At 44.1% G+C, this 22636-nt stretch overlaps 1 long non-coding RNA gene across 1 annotated transcript; it reads left to right on the forward strand.

The window, feature by feature from the left end:
* Window positions 1-6617: 6617 nt before the first annotated feature.
* Window positions 6618-22183, forward strand: LOC123651062. The gene is made up of 3 exons (XR_006739531.1): window positions 6618-6627; window positions 16426-16436; window positions 19791-22183. It is a non-coding gene; the product is annotated as an uncharacterized LOC123651062 (long non-coding RNA).
* The last annotated feature ends 453 nt before the right edge of the window (window positions 22184-22636 follow it).

A 22636-nucleotide genomic window follows, 5' to 3' on the forward strand; every position in this document is an offset into this window, starting at 1 on the left:
TCTCCCTTCCTTTTTAAAATATATTTTATTGATTTTTACAGAGAGGAAGGAAGAGGGATAGAGCGCTAGAAACATCGATGAGAGAGAAACATCAATCAGCTGCCTCCTGCACACCCCCTAATGAGGATTTGCCCACAACCAAGGTACATGTCCTTGACTGGAATCAAATCTGGGACCTTTCAGTCCATAGGCCGATGCTCTATCCACTGACCCAGATTGGTCAGGGCTAAGCTCCTTCTTATTCCAACTGCCTGAGAGATCGATACATACTTGCATATAAGAATAAATGAACAAATGTGCATAGATCCTCAGGCTTTGTGAGGCTCAGTCACACATCTAGCCTCTAGGATCTATGCTGTATGAATGAATCAGTGTCCAGGCTAGGATCACTGGGCTCTAGTGTTTGCACCATTCCTCCTCCTCCAGGCAGCCCTCCTGGTGAACTGGCTGTGCTTGGACGGTCTGTGGAGTTCCCGGGGCAACAGCTGGCTGGATTCTGGAATCAACCTTCATGTTTGGCTGCTGGGAGTCATGCCTGGCCTGAAAACCACTCCTACGTGTCTTGGGCCAGGCTATCTGGTCCCTGATCTGGGACAGCAGGAGGGATAGCTTGGTCCAAGCACAAAAGGCACACAGAAACTTGTAACTCGGGATTCTGGTAGAGAGAATGCTAAGTAAAGCCCTCACCTGGGGTGACTTGACTCTGGGCTTGTGGACTGTCCCTGCGGTCCTTCCTGGCTCCATGGAGCGACTCAGTCTGGGAACTGAACCAAAAGAAGGCCTTTAGGCCAGGAGTCAGGTTCAGATGTGAGGTCATTCTGAACTGGGGAGGGGAGTGTTGAACCCAGGCAGCCGGAATTCTAGACACCTGCACAGGGCACGGAGAGGCGGCTGCCTTCTGTCTCCCACAAGCCCCTCCCACCACTCCTGAATAGTTGTCCTGTTGTCTGGAAGTGTCACTTTTAAGTATTTCTGGAGTCCCTGGCCAGGGAGGAGTGTCAAAGATTATTTCCCTGATCAAACCCTACTCTCCTCCCCTGAACTTCTCAACTCACCCTCGACTTTTGAATTTGTGTTCCTGTGTGCATTGTCCAATTTTTAGTAAGAATCCTGCTAAGTCAGTTTAGCTAGACACCCCCCTCCCCCATATTTGATTGGGTTCCTCCTCCTCCAACCCCCTCCCCCCCAAGTGATCTGATCGCCCTGGCTTGCCTTCAGCAAGAATCCTTTCAGGTCAGTTTACCCAGAATCCCCTTGACTCCTGATGTTTCCTTTTAGTAATTTTCCATCCACCACCACGCCCCCTATACATTCCCAGCTGCTCATGCTGTATTCAGCAGTGAACATGGTTCTTTTGCACTAGTCCTGGATAAAATCTGTTTTTACCACTTTACCTACCGCCGAGTTCTGGGTTTTCTTTGACAATGGCAGGGCCTGTCTCACCTCCTCTACCCTCTGCCCACAGGAGGGGCTACAAGGGGCCAAGGCTTCGAAGTTCCCATCGCAGCCCAAGTTCATTCCTTTCTGGCATCGCTTCCCAGGACCACAGCAAGCCAGAGGCCAGGCACTGAAAGAAGGGGCTCGGCGAGCAGGAGGCAAGCAGCCTCAGCTCAAGCCCCTCTCTCCTCTCAGTGGCCAGCCATCCCGCCCCCCTCCCCCAGCCTTTTGGGTCTGTTCATTCCCCTGGGTCTGTCAATTTAGGGGAGTCCTCCAGCCCAGACCCCTAAATTGACAAGCGGACCACTAGAAAGGGACTGGGGCCCAGCCAGTGTGGCTTAATGGTTGAGTATAAATCAAGAGGTTACTGGTTCGATTCTCAGTCAGGTTGAGGGCTCTATCCCCATTAGGGGGATGCAGGAGGCAGCCAATGGATGATTTTGTCTCGACAATGTTTCTCTGTCTCTCTCTGTCTCTCTCTCTCATATTCAAAGAAAGAAAGGGACTGGGGAGCGAGGGAGAGGGAAAAGCAGTGAAGAAGCAAAATGGAGGAAGCTGCGGTGAAGGGAAAGAGAAGGAAGAGCAGCCGCCCCCTGCAGGTTTATAGCGTGAACGGCAGGCGGCGCCAGAGACCGCCTGAGGCCAAGGCCAAGTGCACTGCGGCAGAGCGCCCGCCACTTCTCCCGCAGAACGCAGGGCTGGCCTCCGCCTCTCACTCCGGCCGCTCCGCCCCCTCCAGCAGCCACTGCAGTGCTGCCAGCCGCTCACGCCAGCTTCTGCCCCGCCCCCCCTCCCCCCCCCCCCTTCACGGGGTCCCTCACCCCGCTCCTCCCCAGCATCCTCCATCTTCTCGCCCATCTTCTCCATCTTCTCGCCCACTGTCATCTTTTGCTAGGTGATGATCAGTAGCCAGAGAGCGTGTGTGCTGTAAAGATCTTTATCCAAGCTTTATTTGTGAAAAGCGAAGCCTTGGAAATATCAGTTAGGGAACAATAAGTTAAAGAAAACCCGAGTAGATATTCTCTCTAATAATATAAAACCATTTAAAATTTTATCTATCATACAGAGGCAGTAAAGCATCAAACAGACTGTCAAATGACAGCGGGAAGGTTAGGAAGAGGTGGGGGAGATAAGAGATCAACTGAAGGACTTGTATGCATGCATATAAGCATAATTAACGGATGCAAGACATATGGGGTGAGGGCATTATGGGAGTGGGGTGGGGGGGCAATGGTAATATATGTACACATATAATACCTTAATAAAAATGAAAAAAAATATTATCTATCAAGACTATGCACCATCATGAAAATTTTTCATGTTATACTGAAGTGATAAATGCATCTACACATGGATCTCTATGTAAAAACGTCCGTGACACACAAACAAGGAATGACAACAAAGACTCCCCTTAAATATGAACAATGGTTTCTACAGGTGTGGCAATGCTTTTCCATACCACTCACGTTTATAGAATATGTATAAGCTCATGCTAAAATAAAATGCAGCCTTTTCTTTCTACAAATCAAAGAAGCAAGCTGCGTCAGGGGCTGGGGCTGGGCAGGAGAGGGAGCCTGGGTAGGGCGAGAGTTGGGCACATACAGGAGCGCTCCTCAGTGATGTCATGTCAACTGTCCCCATACCCTACACATCCCTGAAACCCAAAGTGCTCGGCTCCCCTCCCCCTGTGCTCAAGTACCCCTTATCCTTAACACACACACACACACACACACACACACACACACACACACACACACACCAAACCTCGAATCTTACTGCGTAGGCTTCTTGAAATCATCTCTCAATATTTCTCTGCTCAAAACAGTTCCCAGTCTCTCAACTGATTTAATGAATTGAAGAATCTCCACTTTGCTTCTTCACTGCTTTTCCCTCCCCCAACCTCTCCAGTCCCTTTCTTAAAAAAAAAAAAAAAAAAAAAAAAAAAAAAAAAAAAATCTACAGTTTCTTGGTAACTGCAGCTTTCCTCATAGGTTTATGTATCAAAGAAGGCAGCATTCCGTTCCCAAATCCTCCTCACCTTGCTGATGCTGTTCAGGGCAATCCATACCCTCAGCCTTGGGCCCTAAGCCTTAATGGGGAGGCTTCACTGAGACTGCAGTAAAAAGGCGAATACAACATACATTAAATGGTCACCAACATAAGTTAAAATATTGGCAAACCAACAAGCAAGGTTTCTTTTTGCAAACAAGATTTTAAAAGACACATTTTAGACCTAGCTGGCTTGGCTCAATGGATAGAGCATCGACCTGTGGGCGGAAGTGTCCCGTTTTGATTCCGGCCAAGGGCACATGCCCACGTTGTGGGCTCAATCCCCCAGTGTGGGGCGTGCAGGAGGCAGGCAATCAATGAGTCTTTCTCATCATTGATGTTTCTATCTCTTTCTCTCCCTCTCCCTTCCCCTCTGATATCAATAAAAAATATATTTAAAAATAAATATTAAATAAAAGACATATTTTAGCCGAAACCGGTTTGGCTCAGTGGATAGAGCGTCGGCCTGCGGACTGAAAGGTTCGATTCCGGCCAAGGGCATGTACCTTGGTTGCGGGCATATCCCCAGAAGGGGGAGTGCAAGCTCTCATCGATGATGTTTCTAACTCTCTATCCCTCTCTCTTCCTCTCTGTAAAAAAATCAATAAAATATATTTTTAAAAAATAAATAAAAGACATATTTTAAAATTTCAAAGTGTAAAATATACACTGAGTGGCCAGATTATGATGATCTTTGAACTCATAATAATCTGGCCACTCAGTGTATATCCTATATAATAAAAGGCTAATATGCAAATTGTCCCCTCAACAGGAGTTCGACCAGCAGGCAGGCTGGCCAACCACCCATGTCCCCTTCCGCTGGCCAGGCTGGCCTGACCCCACCCATGCACGAATTCATGCACCAGGCCTCTAATACACACACACACACACACACACACACACACACACGCACGCACACACACACACACTGAGTGGCCAGATTAGTATGCGTTCAGAGATCATAGTAATCTGGCCACTCAGTGTATTTTATAGTTATCTTCAGGCACTACCCAGGCTATGGTCCCTAAAGTAAATTCCACTTGAATATACTGGGCCCAGGCTGGCAGATGACCCAATGGTTTCCAGATAGGTGTGGGAGGACAAACTTGACATCTCCTGTCAAAGTAGGAAGGGGCATTCTGTCTTCATCCTTCTAACCCAATTGAGTAGGCGGAGAGCGGTCTTGTGCAGTGCATGGGACCTGATTTCCAGCTCTGGCTACAGCGGGGCTGGGACAGAACCACGCTGCTGAAAGAGCCGCCTTTTTTGGTCAAAGCACATGTGCCTGCTAAGCCTATGCTCTCTGGGAGAGGAAGCAGAAGTAGCTACAAGATAAACTGGGAGAGTGGAGGTGAGAAACAGGCCACTCCTATTCCATTCCCCTCACTCCCTTTCTCCTTAGTCAGATCCTCTCCTCCTGTGTTCCTGCACTCAACAAGTTCCTTCTCTTCCAATTTGTCATTGTGACTGGAATAAATGGAGGGATGAGTCAACACTTGGCAATGATGGAGGAGCTGGAAGGGAGGGGTGGACCTCTGGCTCTAGCACTTCCTGTTACAAATTCAATCTAGACAGGTAGCTGGGAGAAGGGGACCTAGTGACCAAGAGTCAACTTTGGTCATCTTTCCTCCTCTCCCCAACTCTCTTCTGCTGATAGTTCTGCCCCAGGTCTCAGGCCAACCTGACACTTAGCCCCACTGTTTCAGACCCTGCTAGGACCTCTGACTCCACCCCATCCACTGGACATCAAAGTCTGATGCCGAATGTTATTAGGATGTAAAACATATGTATCTTGAAATCAAGAATACATGGTACTTCTCTAAATGTCAAAGTAAAGATTAAAATGGCATTTTTGAGTCTCAATTAAAAGGAATTTAACATACTTCTCATCATTGTTATGCCCTTCCCCACCTCTGCTTCTTGTCATTTTAATATAATCTGGGGTTTATGGTTCATATAGTTATCAATATACTATTTCAAACACTAATATTTTGATAATAGCTTGACAATTGGCTTTATAACTGGATTTAGAATTTTATAAACTGTGATTATGTGTAACCTGCTCCAGGCCCTGCCAGGACCAGCACCATCCAACGGTAATATAATGCAAGCCCCCCTGGTTAGTGTGGCTCGGTTGGTTGGGCATCGTCCTGTGCACCTAACGGTTGCCTGTTCAATTCGCAGTCAGGGCACATGTTTGGGTTGCAGGCTTGATCCTTGTTGAGGGGCATGCAGGAGCCAGCCTATTGATGCTTTGCTCTCTCATCAATATTTCTCTCCCTCTCTCTTCCACTCTCTCTCCAAAAACCAATAAAAATATTTTTAAATTGAATTTATTGGGGTGACAATGGTTAATAAAATTATATAGGTTTCAGGTGTATTCTATATTACATTATCTGTATATTGTATTGTACGTTCACCACCCAAGTCAAGTCTTCCATCATCATTTATCTGCCATTTACCCTCTCCCACCTCCCCCACCCCCTTTCCCTCTGATAATCACTATATGGCTGGCAATCTAAAACAAATATGTTTTCATCATTTTAAAAATTTATACAGAATTTAAAACTCCTTTTGAAGAAATAAAAAACCAAGTATGATCCAATAAAATATTTTTAAAAAATTCAATGCAAGCCACATGTGTAATTTAATTGTAGCGGCTTTATAAAAAGTAAAAGAGAAGTTAAATTATTTTTTCTTTTTAAAAAAATATACTTTTATTGATTTCAGAGAGGAAGGGAGAGGGAGAGAGAGTTAGAAACATCAATGAGAGAAAATCATTGATTAGCTGCCTCCTGCATGTCCCTTACTGGGGATTCAGCCCACAACCCAGGCATGTGCCCTTGACTGGAATCGAACCCCGGGCCCTTTTAGTCCGTAGGCTGACACTATCCACTTAGCCAAACCAGCTCGAGCTATTTTTTTTAAATATATTTTTATTGTTGATAGTATTACAGATATCTCCCATTCCCTCTACTCTTAGGGGGAGCGGGCCTAAATCAGCAGTTGGACATCCTTAGCACTGCTGCAGAGGCAGGAGAGGCCCCCGCCACCACCACTGCACTCACCAGCCATGAACCGGCTTCTGGCTGAGTGGCGCTCCCCCTGTAGGAGCACACTGGCCACCAGGGGGCAGCTCCTGTGTTGAGCGTCTGCCCCCTGGTGGTCAGTGCTCATCATAGCAACCAGTCATTCCCCCATTTGGTCAATTTGCATAGTGTTTCCCCGAAAATAAGACATCCTCCGAAAATAAGACCTACTTACAGGTTTCCTTCTGAGTGAAATATAAGGCATCCCCCCGAAAATAAGGCCCCCCCTAGGCTAAACATGAGAGATTTGGTCCACTGATTCTGAAAGAAATGGAGTCACAAGAAATTCACCAGGAAATTCAGGAATTGGATTGTTATGATGATGTTCCAGAAGATGATGACATGATTGTCATTGAATAAATGAGTAAATTCTTGATACTGTAGGATTCACAGTTTGTCTGGTTTGCGTTGACAACTACCGTACTAGCGTACCATGTACAGGTAATAAATTTCCTTAATTATCATTTAACAATAAATGTGTACCATATTGTTCTTCATGGAAAAATAAGACATCCCCTGAAAATAAGACCTAGTGCATCTTTGGGAGCAAAAATTAATATAAGACACTGTCTTATTTTCGGGGAAACAGGGTATTAGCCTTTTATTATATAGTATTATGTCATATTAGAGAATAAACACTTTTAGTCACAAAGTAGTTGCAATTCTTCCTTATTTCATAAATACAATGTGTCGAAACAAAAAGTAGCAGATATTTCTGAACAATGTAGACTATTTGTTTTATTACTCATCTTAATAATGACGACCAAGCCGAAACAGGTTTGGCTCAGTGGATAGAGCATCGGCCTGCAGACTAAAAATTCCTAGGTTCAATTCCAGTCAAGGGCATGTACCTTGGTTGCGGGCACATCCTCAGTGGGGGGTGTGCAGGAGGCAGCTGATGGATGTTTCTCTCTCATCCATGTTTCTAACTCTCTGACCCTCTCCCTTTCTCTCTGTAAAAAATCAATAAAATATTTTTTTTTAAACTGCACATGAGCACTGTGGTGCAGACTGAGATCCAGGCCCAGGCCTTTATTTCTGGTCTGGAGAATGGGGGGGGGGGGGGTGGGGAGGAGAGAAGAATGCCTTTTTTTTTTTTTTTTTTTGAATCAGGGAGGGAGAAACAGGGTAAACTTAGCACCAGAAAAGTGCAATTACCTTCCTTAAAGCTTTCCTGTGCCCAAATCTGATTTCACTGTGCCCGATGGCCTCCTGCCTCAGCAGCCTGGACTCTCCATCATGGATGACTTGCAAGTGGGGCATCCTTGGCCCTCCCGAAAAGAGGAAAGTTGTGGCAGATGGACAGCCCATGTACGGAGTTCTCAGGTGCCTTCAGCTGAGTGAGAAACCAGCCTTCATCAGATGTCTACAGGCAACCCTCTGTGACACTAAGGCAAGTAATGATTGGAAGAACGACTGTCAATGGACTTTGGCATTGACATTTTGGATTCCGTCTCAAATTTTAATCAGAAAAACAAAATCCCGGAGGGATAAATTCTTCAGGCTCCAAAGGAGGCTCAGTGCCTAGGGATTCACACAAAGGAAAACAACCCGAGAAGAGCAACTAATTAAGAACTTGAAAAAGTGACAGTAACGCCTGTGAATCTTGCTGCTTGAATGGGGCTTTAAAAATAGCTCCAAGCAGCTGTGCGTCACTGCAGGTTGCCCAGGACCAAACCAGAGAGAGTCGGACATGCATTACCACCATTTGTCCACCATCCAGATCTGAAATACCATGGCTGACATGTACACACAAGGAACTGTTTGACATAGAAATTGTGACTCAAAAGAACTGTTGGCCCAGAAAGAAACTCACTACAGACTGATTCATTTGCCTCTCAGCATAACCATTATGGCTTGTCTCAGTTTCGGTTCTTACAAGGGTATTTCTTGGATCACAAGATCTCACACATCTAGAGGAAATAATGAACAACATAAACTGATGAACAAAAACAGACCCAGAGAAAGAGAAGCAGCAATCAGACTCTCAAACCTCAGAGGGAAGGTAGGGGAGGGTGGGGGTAAGGGGGCGAGATCAACCAAAGGACTTGTGTGCATGCATATGGGCCTAGCCAGTGGCCATGGACAACAGGGGAGTGGGGGCATATGTGGGGAGGGGTTTGGGATAGGAATAGTGGGATGAGGACAAATATGTGATACCTTAATCAATAAAGAAATTTTTTAAATAATAAATAAATAAATAAATAATAGCTTCAACCTTAATCAATAAGAAATTTTTTTAAAAAATAGCTTCAGCCCTGATCTGTGTGGCTCAGTGGATAGAGCGTTGGCCTGCGGACTGAAGGGTCCCAGGTTCGATTCTGATCAAGGCCGTGTACCTTGGTTGCAAGCATATCCCCAGTAGGAGGTGAGCAGAAGGCAGCTGATGGATGTTTCTCTCTCATCGATGTTTCTAACTCTCTCTCCCTCTCCCTTCTTCTCTGTAAAAAATCAATCAATAAAATATATTTTTAAAATAGCTTCAGTTAATAAGCCTGTGTATATGCTCTTGGGAAACAATTGCACCGAATTAACAAACCAACTGTAGTATTTAGAATGTCTGCTTAAAAATACAAACAAACAAAAAAAAAAAGAAAGGCATGCCTAATGCTCAGAGAATGTGGAAATCCTCCACTATTTTTTTTCCTCTCTAGTCTCCTGAAGCAATCTCAGGGTGGCATGCAGTGGCCAAAGGGGATATCATAAAAGCCAAAACCCTGAGGAAGGGGAACTTTCCTCTCCAGTAGGTGGAGCTGTGCTCCCAGTAGGTGGAACCTACGTTTCTCCCCATAAAACTGTTTATGAACTTCAGAGGTCAATAAAGTTTTCCTGTAAATGGCCAGGCAGTAAATATTTTAGACTTTGTGCACCATACAGTCTGTCACAACTACTCAACTCTGCTGTTATAGCAGGAAAGCAACCCATACAAGAACAACTGAGTTGGCTGATTCCAATAAAACTTTATTCACAAACACAGGCAGGAGGTCGGTTTTGGCTCCTCGGCTGTAGTTCCCTGGCCTCTGTCATAAAGAAACCTGTATGTGAATGTTCATAGCAGCTCTATTCATAATTGCTTCAAACTGGAAACAACTCAAATGTTCTGCAAAGAGTGAATATACAAAGAAATTGTGATACATGCATACAACAGAATATACAAACAATGCTGAGTATTGCTACTCGGCAACAAAGAAGAATAAACCATTGATACATGCATCAATATAGATGAATCTCAAAGTATTACGCTGAGTGAAAGTAGCCAAGCTCAGAGCAAATTTTCCTGATGATTCAATTTATATGATGTTCTGGTAAAAAGAAAAACTAACAACTATAGGGACAGAGAAGAGATCAGGAAGTATCAATAACATAGCAGTTAAAAACGATGAGGTAGGACATTCTTGCTGCTACTATAATAAATTACCACAAAATTTGTGTCTCAAGATGTTGTGGAGTGAACGCAGGTGAACAATCACTGGAGTCCAGACCAAATTATTAGCCGGCCGGGCCACTGCTCTACCATTCTCCATGCAGGGAGTCCAGAGAGCAGCCCCTACCCTTTGTGCAGGACCACTTTTAAGCACATTTACTACATCCTGTTATTGCAGAACAAGCAACCCAAGACAAAACAGTTTTCCCAAGCAACATCAGAGCCATGCCATTGATGACCATGTTATTCACAGGGTCATCCTGTTCTTCAGAAAGCTGACAGTGATCTATGAAAGAAGGTCTACGTGCTGGGAAGGGACCATGAGACCATATCTCAAGGTCTGGCCTGCTGTCAGCACTGACAACTCTATCTGGGGCATAGTCTGTGGCCTCTCTGGAATGGGCAAAAATTCCCACTCTCTAACAAAGATAGTACAAAGTTTAATCTATTCACCTTTTTCACCCAACTCTGAAACCTCCTCTCTGACCTTTGTAAGTCTGCTTCATGTATCCATGCCTCATCCTCACAGGCCCTTGTGAGCAGCAGGACTTGGGCTTCAATCCTGGCTCTGCTACTCAACCAACGCATGAGCTCCTCGCTGTGCTTATCTCTCTGGGTCAGTTTCCCCATGTATAAGACAACATACGACACCTACCTCTTAGACTTCCCTGAGTCTGAAATGAGACCATATATATGGACCACTTCCCATAGCACCTGGCATTCCTGGACGTGCCATTCAGCATGTGTTTGCCACTGAGGATGTTTAATTGAGACATCTGATCTGAGGCTCTCTTCCCAGTCCCAATGGCATCAGGTCGTTTACAATTTACATTTAGGTTTTAACATGTTTACCAGTATTAAGTTGTCATCTACTAAGATGGATTGGTTGATAGAGGAATGGAGAGATGGAGAGATATATCAAATATAGCAATATGTTATAGAGCTAAAGCAAACTATTGATAAAGTAAATATAACAAAATCTTATTTTATAATCTAGATAGGTGTATGGGTATTTACCACACAATTTTTTGAAGTTTTCTGGATGTTTGAATATTTTCATAAGAAAATGTGAAAAAAAATGCTAATAATTCATGAAATATATAGAACTAAAAGAGCAAATTTAGAGCTGGATAGCAGTTCTTAGGAGCTTATTGTATCATTCTTTTATTTTGTGTATGTTTGAAATATTTCAAATTACAAGGATTTTAAAATTTTTTACTTGGATGCAAATTAGGGACACTGTGCTAGGTGAAATAAGGCAGTCACAAAAAAGACAAATATTGTATGGTTCCAGTTTTATGAATTACCTAGAGCTGTCAAATTCATAGAGACAGAAAGTAGAATGATGGTTTCCAGGTACTGAGGGAGGAGGAAAAATGGGGAGTTTAGTGCTTAACGGAAACAAAGTTTCAGATTTGCAAGATGAAACAGTTGTGGAAATTGATTGTACTGAACTGTACACTCAAAAATGGCTAAGATGGTGTCCTGGCCAGTGTGATCCAGTTGGTTGAGTTTCCTCCCATACACTGAAAGGTCACTAATTTGATTCCTGGTCAGGGCACATGCCCAGATTCAATCCCCTAGAATTGATGTGTGTGTGTGTTTTTTTCTCTCTCAAAACAAATAAACAAACACAACACAACAACAAAACCATTTTATAACGGTTAAGATGATAACTTTTATATTATGTGTATTTCATGACAATGCTTAAATTTTTTTTGAAATTCACTGGTCAAATATATCATGGAGGCACTTGATATAGGCCATAGTACTAGTTACAGCATACAAAGTTCAGTAAAAATCGACTCTAGATTTTAATCATAATGAAATACTGGAAATACCATGAAATTTTGAGTAAAATCAATGAGTTTCAATTTCAGTTCTTTCTTTTTCTTAGGTGTGCGAATAAAAAAGAAGTTATTTCCATTTCACTTACTTTATTTTAAAGATAAGTATAGCCCTGGCCGGTTTGGCTCAGTGGATAGAGCATCAGCCTGTGGACTCAAGGGTCCCGGGTTCGATTCCTGGTCAAGGGCATGTACCTCGGTTGCGGGCACATTCCCAGTGGGGGTGTGCAGGAGGCAGCTGATTGATGTTTCTCTCTAATCGATGTTTCTAACTCTTTATCCCTCTTCCTTCCTCTCTGTAAAAAAAAAAAAAAATCAATAAAATATATATATTAAAAAAAGATAAGTATGAAAATTCCTATAGGTCAATGTGAAGAATGAAGATTTATTTATTTACTTACTCTTTTTTTTCTCTTCTTTTATCAAAACTTATATATATACTAATATAAGCCTAGGTGGCTCTCACACCCTCATGTGACACCGTCACGTGATCAACAGATAGCTGTTACAAGATGGCTGGCAGGGGAGGGCAGTTGTGGGTGATCAGGCTGGCAGGGGAGGGCAGTTAGAGAAAACCAGGCCTGCAAGGGAGAGCAGTTGGGGGGGACCAGGCTGGCAGGAGAGGGCAGTTAGGGGTGACCAGGCTTGCAGGAAAGGGCACTTAGGGTAAGGTGACCAGATCATCCTGCTTTTGGCAGGACAGTCCTGATTTGTAACAATTTTTCCTGCATCCCGTGGCGTTTTAAAAAAAAGTCCCGATTTTTTGAAAGATTGAAAAGATTCTTTCCAAAAATTGGGACTTTTGTAAGACGCCATGGGATGCGGGACAAATGGTTAGCAATCGGGACTGTCCCGTCAAAAGCAGGACGATCTGGTCACCTTAACTTAGGGGCAACCAGGCCTGCAGGGAAGGCCAAATGGGGGGACTAGGCCTGCAGGGGAGGGCAGTTGGGGGCCATCAGGCTGGTAGGGGAGGGCAGTTGGGGATGGGACCAGGCCAGCGGGGGGGGGGCAGTTGAGGGCGACCAGGCCAGTAAGGGCGGGCATTTGGGGGCTATCAGGCTGGCAGGGCAGGGCAGTTGGGGGAAATCGGGCCAGCAAGGGAGCAGTTAGGCATCATTCAGGCCGCAAGGGAGCGGTTAGGAGGTGATCAGGCTGGCAGGCAGGCAGGAGAGCAGTTAGGAGCCAGCAGTTCCGGATTGTGAGAGGGATATCAGACTGCTGGTTTAGGCCCCTGAGGAGTCCTGGTTTGGAGAGGTTGCAGGCCAAGCTGAGGGACACCCCCCACCCATGCACAAATTTTGTGCACCAGGCAGCTGGATGCAGAGGCCAGAGCTGGTTCCAGTTTTTTGTTTGTTTTTTAATCCTCACCCGAGGATATTTTTTCATTGATTTCCAGAGAGGGAAAGACAGAGAGAAACATCGATGTGAGAGAAACACATCAATTAGTTGCCTCCTACACACACCCTGACCAGGGCCCGGGCTGGGGAAGAGCCTGCAACCAAGGCACATGCCCTTGACCAGAATGAAACCTGGACCCTTTGGTCCACAGGCAGACACTCTATCCGATGAGCCAAACTGGCTAGGACTGGTTCAATGTTTATCTCTTTACAGGTAGTGGCATGTCTTCTCATTAGGGGGCACATAATGTCTTGTGTCATTCTTTTTATGGTGTTAGCAGCTGAGATGTTCAATGCCTAGATCCATTTATTGGTGGTTGCAAAGTGGTTATATTCAAGTTCTAACAATTCTTTTTTGTTTGTTAATTGCAATACTTTTATAGAGATGCTTTCACTCACCTATCATTTGGTTACCAATGTTATAGTTCATATAGGAAGGGCAGGATAAAGATTTAGTCTTTTCCTTTTATATATCAGTTTTCAAGAAAATTACTTGGTTTTCTATCATCCTCCAAAAGTCAGTTATCTTCTTGGAGCTTAGATTGTCTCATCTGTGGCCAGTGGGAAACTGCTGAAGCCAGGTCTTCCAGCCATGACCCTACTAGGCCTTGACAGCTTTCTTACCATCTGTTATGATGACAGGATTCAAGGGTTATCTTTACATTTTCAGTCCCAGACCTGGAATCAGCCATTTCTGAATTAAATTAAATTAAATTAAATTAAATTAAATTAAATTGCTGGTTTGTTTTTCCCAACCTGGTTGCCAGGGTTGCTCATTCTTTCTAAACTTTTCAGAAACACACGCGTGAGCGTGCGCGCGCGCACACACACACACACACACACACACACACGCACACACACACACACACACACACACATTCTTTTTTTAATTTTTTATATATATTTTTAATTGTCTAAAGTTTTGTATATGTCTCCTTTTCCCCCAATTGACCCCATCCCTTCCCAGCCCGGGCAAGCCCCACCCTCCCATTTGTGTCCATTGGTTATGCTAGTATGCATGCATATAAGTCCTTTGGTTGCTCTCTAACCCCTCCTCCCCTGTCATTTGTCACTAGATCAATATCTATTCTTGTTCATCAAATTATGTTGATCATCATATGCCACATATGAGTGAGATCATGTGACATTTATCTTTCTCCGACTGGCTTATTTCACGTAGCATAATGCTCTCCAGTTCCATCCGTGCTGTTGCAAATGGTAAGAATCCCTTCTTTTTTATAGAGGCAATAGTACACATTCTTTTTATTAAAAAAAAAAATAAACTACCTTATGAGATTGTACTACTTGCACTTCAAATTCAGGAATATAGGTTATTTTTTAGTCAACTTATTCTAGATTATATCTGCATTTCCTTTCTTCCACATCAAAAATACAGGTTCTGAAAGCTAACAGGGGAAAATAAATTAGAATATCTCATAATTATTCATTTAGTTTATACCACTGTGTTAGGGGTGCCCAAGACTACCTCACATCCGGTGACTCACTAGGAGTGATTGAGCATATATTTGTGTGAGAGAAGGTAGCTGGGGAGATGTGAGCAGAGGAGATAACGGACAAGCAGACCAAAAAAACCCCGTGCTTAGGTAAACAAGGGAAAGGGAGAATAGAAAACTAGAACAGCCATCAACATTAGACAAAGACAGGGGAAAGAAATGCAGTAGAAAGGACTCCTAGCACCAAACGGGCACCTGCAGATGCACGAAATTCTAAGAAGCCCACCAGTTAAGCAGACCCTCAAAATTCTAGGGGGTCTGCCAGCTAAAGGACGAATGGTGCAGGGACATTAGCACAAAGCGGGGGAGGGGCAAGAATAAAACAAAGGCCAGGATTTAGACCCCCGGATGTGCTTGAATAAAGCGCTGATGCTCTCTGCAATTTCTCCATCTCTAGCGCTGAAATCTTTTCTCCGGGAGACAAGATCCCCAGCACCGCTGACAGTTGTGACTGAACGCCAGCCCGGAGGGAGCCGATTCGAGAAAGCCCCTGAAAGAACGGTAAGCATCTAGCCTCGCCCTCCCTTGGGCTAGAGGCTTTGCGTTCCCTCTCGCCTCCTCTCCCACCCCCTCTCTCTCTAAGCCTCACTCTCCTGAGCACCGGTCACCCAGTTAAATGCCGCAAGGGCGGGTGCCACTTGAAGGCTCCTGTGGAAGGTAAGACTGCTCAGCCCGGGACAGAACCCCCCCCCCCCCCCCCGCACCTGCACCTGCACCTGCTAGACAAAGGCTGATAACATCTCCACATTGACCCAAGCCCCAGGCAGTTAATTTGGAGAAAGACATTCTTACTTTCGCTTTGGTGGTTGTGGTTAATCCTCACCCCGGGATATTTTTTCATTGATTTTTAGAAAGAGTGGAAGAGAGGACCCTTCAAGCCCGCAGGCCTATGCTCCATCCCAGGAGCCAAACCCGCTGAGGCTTCCGTTTGCTTTGGCACTTGAACCGGCTCCTCATCATCGGTGAGGCCCAGCCTCTGAGCTTGAGCAGACATTTCTTCAGGGAAGTAGATATCACCTGGGATTAAAATTGGACTCATCCGGGAAGAGCATGTAAGCATTGGCCAGCTGGCATTTGGGGTCCCTTCCCGCTGTCTTAGACCCATAGAAGGAGCAGGGACAGCCAGTAGTCCTCGGGGGCCACTGCCCCTGAAAGCCTTGCTATAAGCAGCACCCTACGAGAGAACTGAGCAATGATACCCGTGGCCGGATACATACCACCACCCCCCACTGACCCTCAGCATATTCTTTCAGAAACGTCCACGTTTTACCTCCTGAGTATTATCTACCCGTCTGGTATTCTTTCTTTCGCCTCCCTCTCCTCACAGCTGTGTTTGAAGTGCAGGCGGGGTGCCTGCTGTATATGCGGCAGGGCGGGTCGCAACTATTCCTTAAGGCGGCTAGTCGCCCAGACCAAGGACCGAGTGCCTCATTTTCCTTGCTTATTACACCACATAAGGAGAGAACACTGGCCTAGTTCTGTGATGAACGCTTTTCTTATTTATTTTTTGTTTCACCGCTGCCTGAAGAGTCTCCAGAGCTCCATTTATTATCAGCCCCTGCAGGATTTTTCTCGCTTGCTTAGGTTCAGCTACTATTATCCTGTCAGGCCTCACATCTCCCACGTTCAAGCTCATGTTCACTGGGAGCAGGGCTCCCTTTTCAGTCAACTTGTAGGTCTGCTGTGCTCCTCTTGGGACACAAGAATACTCGTTATTAAATATATAGACATTTCAGACCTTAATTGCCGCCAGCACTTTTGCTGTCTCTGCCGGAGCAGCTACTGGACAGATGAACGCATCCCACGGGGCTTCTTTATCAAGAATGGACTCCCCTGTTTACTGAAACATTTGGTTTGTCCACTATTATGCCCTATTGAAGCGGAGATAGCCTCGTCAGGAAAACGCCTAACCTCAAAAGATTTATTAGAGTGGATCTCATATTACATATATATTTTTAACAGGCTAATCATTAGACGCTACAAGGTGCTCATGCTTCAAGACATAGCAGGACTTCAATTCCTAAGAACACTATCCAACTTACCAGAGTATAGGTTGAGACCAAGGCACTCAGGGACGGGGAAGGGATCAAAAAGATAGATGAAAACATATGGCTCAAAAAATCCAGAACCTGGAAATGTTGAGTCACTCGGGAAGCTTTGGCCAAGGTTTTAAGAGAATTTCTAAAGAGGTCTAGAAATACTCTACAGATAGAACTTGGCAAAGGGGATGCCCCGGCCTGTCCATACTTTCTATTCATTTGCACAAGGTCACAGGACACGCTGGCCCATTCACACTCTCCTCTCCAGCCTCATTGCCCAGACCTCTCTTTTCTACTTTCCAGATGGTCAGCACCACCTCCATATCACAGGACTCACCACTGGGATGTATTATCGAGAATTAGGATAAATATGACCCCCAAACCCTCAGAAAGGAAAGATTAATCTTCTTCTGTAATACAGCCTGGCCACAATATAAATTAGATGACCAAGAGGTCTGGCCCCATGTGGAAGCATAAATTATAATATTATTATTCAATGAGACCTGTTTTGTCACCAGCAAAGGAAATGGACCGAGGCTCCATACATACAAGCCTTTATGGCCCTCACAGACAATCCTAAGCACTGCAGCTCTTGTGAATTAGACCCAGATGTTATAGCAGTTATTAGCCAGATGTCACAGCCTAAAACTGTAGGCACCCTAGACCTCAAAACTCCAACTGTTACTGGGGACCTTGGCTACAGTCCCTGAATACCCTACTAATGATCCTGTACCCTTCACAGAGGACCCACAACCCCTAAGCTATAGCCATTACAAGAGGTTACCGAACCCTCTGTCTAGCATCGATCCAGGTCCCATTCTCCATTCAGGATTACGGACAGGTAAAATCAGACCTTGGGACAATTTCAGATGATTCCAAAAAATACATGACAACTTCCTTAAACTAACCTGAACCTTTGACTTGGTGTGGAAAGCTATGCAGGAATCCTGGGGCAAAGTGTTGTACCAGAGCAGCGAGCTGAAGTAACTGAAGCAGCTCAAATATTTGGGGCTGACACCCACCTAACTCAGCTTCAAATATACCCTGCAGGAGCTGTTGCAGTCCCAAAGCCAGACCCCCATTGGAGCTATATCAACCAATGAGACAGGGCTCTTAGAGATCACTTGTTTCCATTGCTTAATAGAAGGAATGAAAGAAAATTGAAAGCACAACTAAAATGATAATAAACTTTCAGCCATTGACCAAGGGCCACAAGAAAACCCTTCTGCCTTTTTAGAAAGATTAAAAGAGACCCTTAATAAACATACCAACTCACCTGAGGGACAATTAATTGTAAACGATCACTTCCTAACTCAGGTGGCCCCAAACATCCAGTACAAATGACAAAAACTAGCCTTAGGTCCAGGGACACTGATGGCTGAGATCCCAAAGGCAGCACTCTCAGTTCACTATGATAAAGAAATGGAGGAGGAAGAAAAGAACAAAGAAACAAAAGCCACAAAGACAGAAGGCAGGCTCAGCTCCTCTCTGCCCTCAGGCCCAGCCTTCTCAGAAAGGGGGAAACCCTAAGCACCTGTTGGAAACTGCCATGGCTGTGGGAAACCTGGCCATTGGGACTGATGCCAAAAGCACCTTGTCCCAAGTGTAAGAAGTCTGGTCATTGGGTCTGTGACTGTCCTGGGTCCCGAAGGGGACATGGGCCGGAACCACTCATGAGCCTTGACGGAGGAGGCTCTCTACCCGAGCCAGTTCCCAACAAGAACATCCATTTGAATGGGAAGGAGCCAAGGGTCAGCCCAGATGTGGGAAGTAGAAACAGGAGCTGCCTACTCTATGCTAAATAATTTCTCTGGACTTCTACCTCCTGCCAAGTAATTGGGGTTAGTGGAAAACCCTCTATCAGGAGATTTATTCCTCCCCTGTGTTACCTTTGGGACCTTTTCCCATCCATCCTTGGTAATGTCAGAATGCCTATCCTGCTTTTGGGAAGAACACCCTCAGTAAACTAGGGGCACAAAAAATCAACACCAAGCCAACATCTTTTTCTCTGAACGGGTCCTTGAAACTGAGGAAATTATAGATTATTCCATAAATTTGGCAGTTTAACCTGGAAGTCTGAGCTGACGGAAAGGCTAAGACAGCAATACATAGAAAAATAAAAATTAAAAAACCCACAAACTTTTTCCATAGGAAGCAATATCCTATAAAGCCAGAGGCCAGAAAAAGACTTCAAATAATAATTAATAAATTCCTAAAACATGGGCTATTAATTTCTATTAATTTGCCCTGCAATAAATACTCTTATCCTCCCTGTTAAAACTAAAATAAAACGGAAAATATAGATTAGTGCACAATCTACAAATTATAAATGAGGCTGTTGTCACAATCCATCCTATAGTTTTCAACCTTTACACCATCCTAGGAGAAATACCTTCTCAAATCCAATAGTTTTCAATCTCAAGGATGCTTTCTTTTGCATTCCTTTGAGCCCCTGCTCTCAATGCTTATTTGCCTTAGAATGGACCAAGGAGGACAATATAAGCCAACTACTAACCTGGACTGTATTTCCCCAGGGCTTTAGGAATAGCCCTCATTTATTTGGACCGGCACTAGCCAAAGATCACAGGAACCTACTAGTAATGCTTGAAGTGGGGAGGAAAGCTCCTACAGTATATACCGTATTTTTCAGACCATAAGACGCACTTTTTCCCCCCCAGAAGTGGGGGGAAAAAGTCCCTGCGTCTTATGGTCCAAATATAGCCTACACATATACTTTAAAAAAAAAGTTTTTTTACTTGCCCGGCTCTGTGTGGTCTCTGTGTGCTTGCCCGGCTCTAAAATGGTTCTAAATGCTGCTGTTTACTTTACAGGGTTGATTACATGTGTTTATGACTGTGATGTTGGGTTTTAATGCACATAAAATATTTTAGGACACTATTTGTTTCAGAATCTTTTTTTCTTCATTTCCCTTCTCTAAAAACTGGTGCGTCTTATGGTCCGGAGTGTCTTATGGTCCGAAAAATACGGTAGGTGATTTACTCATTTTACTATCCCTCCAAGGAAAAAGGAATACAGCACACTATTAAGACTTTAAATTTTCTGGCAGACGGGGGATACAAAGTATCTAAGACCAAAGCTTAATTACTTAAATAAAAGGTGAATTATGTAGTATTCATTTTGACACTGGGAAAACGTAGTCTTTCCTGGAAGAAAATCCAAACAGTTGCCCAAATACCTACTCCAACCACCTGGAAACAACTTCTAAGATTAGCCAGATACTGTAGACTCTGGATTTTAGGATATGGAGAAATTTCAAAGTCCCTATACTTAGCCCGAAGGAGAGAGACAGACACAGACTCCCTGCTCTGGGACCAAGAGCAAAGACAGAACGTTAGGCATCTAAAACAGGCCCTAACCCAGGCCCCAGCCCTCCGATTCCCAATACTAGATAAGCCATTCCAATTGTATGGAACCGAGGAAAAAAGAATGGCCTTGGGAGTCCTGTCATAGGTCCTTGGCCCAACCAAAAGACTGGTAAGCTATCTACCCAAAGGTTTAGATTCAGTCGCATTGTTTTAGGATTGTTGTAGCTGCTGCATTACTGGTGGAAGCCTCTGCAATGTCTTTAGGCCAACAATTTGTCCTTTACACCTCTTATCAAATAGGCCCCTTGTTAGACCTAAAAGAACCTCATTGGCTCACAGATAGTTGAACACTCAGATACAAGGTATTGTTCCTGGAAAATCCCCAGGTTAAAATAGAAAAAAATGTAACACCCTAAATCCTGCCACCTTAATGCCATTCCCTGAAAAGGACCAACCTATACATTCTTGTTGTGAAACCTTTTGAACAAATTTATGCAAGTAGACAGGACCTACTGAACAGCCTTATGTAATCCAGAGGAAAATTGATTCACAGACGGACGCAGCTTTGTACTAAATGGAACCCATCATGCGGTATGCTATAGTTTGTTTACATCAAATTATAGAGGCCAAATCTCTTCCTTCAGGAACTTCTGAACACTAGTTGAATTAATAGCACTCATCAGGGCCCTAGAATTAGGGCAAGACAAAAAAAATTGAATATATATATATACAGACTTTAAGAATGCTTTTCTAATACTTCTTGATCATACTATCTGGAAGGAAAGGGGATATATTAACAGCAAAGGATACCCCTATTAAACACAGGCCTAAAATTTTTAAATTATTACAGGCATTTCATTTACCTAAAGAAATAGCAGTTATACTCTGCAAGGGACATCAAAATAAAATAACACAAGGAAACAAATACGCTGATAAAGTTGCAAAGGTAGTCGCCACCTCTGCAGATATATTCTTGGGAGCACTAATCCCATCCTTACCTACAGAACTACCAAACCCTAAATATACTCAAGAAGAAATGCAATGGACATCCCAACACAATGCACCAAGGTGTCAACAGGATGGTTCCAGTTAGAGGGACGCCTTTATGTACCCTCAATTTTAACAATGGAAAATCATAAAAAGCCCTCCATGAACTATAATAGTCTCTCAACTCATTAGCCAATAAAATCTTAGACAATTGTATTGCCCTAGAGACAATCTCTTAGCTTCAGAATGAGGAATTTTCGCTATTCAAAACACTGCATGCTGTACCAACATCAATAATTCCATTAAAGTAGAAATAAGAGTACATGAAATTCCAAATCATGCAACCTGGTTAAAAGGCCTCAGAGAAACTCAACTTTTGCCCAGTACGGTGACCTCACTTACTTGAAACTGGAAATATTGGTTATGGTCTCTCTTTGGAGTTCTTTTAATCTCTCTCCTCATCATATTAGTGATAATATAATATAACACTGTTTGGTCCTTGTTTGTTTAACCTACTTGTAAAATTTGTCTCTTCCAGGTTACAACTATTGCACCTGTAAATGACACTTCGCCAGGGTTTTCAACCCGTGCCCCCCCCCCCCCCCCCACACACACATACGCAGAAACAACTCAACCCCTTGATCAAGCTGGCCAAAAATTCTGATTCTGAGAAACCTCCCCTCCGCCCTGACAGACAGCAAGAGAATGAGACCCAATCCCCAACTTCGGCCCGTTTGTCAGCAGGAAGTAGCCAGATGATTGTCTACGTCCATGATCTCCCAATGAATTGGGTCTCATAACTCTTTAGGGGGGAAATGTTAGAGTAGGTAGTTAGGTAGATATGAGCAGGGCAGAGAAAGGACAAACTGACCACAAAACCATGCTTAAGTAAAGAAGGGGAAGGGTGAATAGAAAACTAAAACAGCCACCAAAGGCTGAATGGTTCAGGGAGCGTAGTACAAAGCATGGGAGGGGCAAGAATAAGTCAAAAACCAGGACTTAGACCCAATGGGGCACTCCAGCTTCGCTTGATGTACTTTCTCTTGAATAAAGCTTTGCTGCTTGCTGCAATTTCCCTGTCTCTCGTGTTGAAATCTTTCCTCCAGGAGACAAGAACCTGGTCTTGCTGATTCTCAGCACCGCCGACATTTGTATTCACAGCTGAGGTTTATTAGAACAGACAGGCAACAGAATCAGCCATGGAAAAAGACACAGGCAGAGTTTGAAGGGATGCCATGCTCAGGCTTCCTTATGTTGTCTCCCTTCCACAATGAGTCAGGCACAACTGGCTGTTTTCTAGCAACAAACATGCAGCAACACAAGTGTGATGTTTCCGCCCAAGGAAGCCATTAGACACTCAGTGCCCAAGGTTTTTGTTGGGGGCTGGCCATTAGACACTCTGCCTAGCATGTACCAAAATTGCAGACTTAGAATGAAAGCAGATGATAAGCATAAACCACACTGTTTGCACAAAGTCTGAGCACAATGAGCCATCCTTACCAGTTAAGGAATAGTGAAAACACT

Source organism: Pipistrellus kuhlii, unplaced genomic scaffold (assembly GCF_014108245.1).
Source record: "Pipistrellus kuhlii isolate mPipKuh1 unplaced genomic scaffold, mPipKuh1.p scaffold_m20_p_32, whole genome shotgun sequence".
Lineage (NCBI taxonomy): Eukaryota > Metazoa > Chordata > Mammalia > Chiroptera > Vespertilionidae > Pipistrellus > Pipistrellus kuhlii.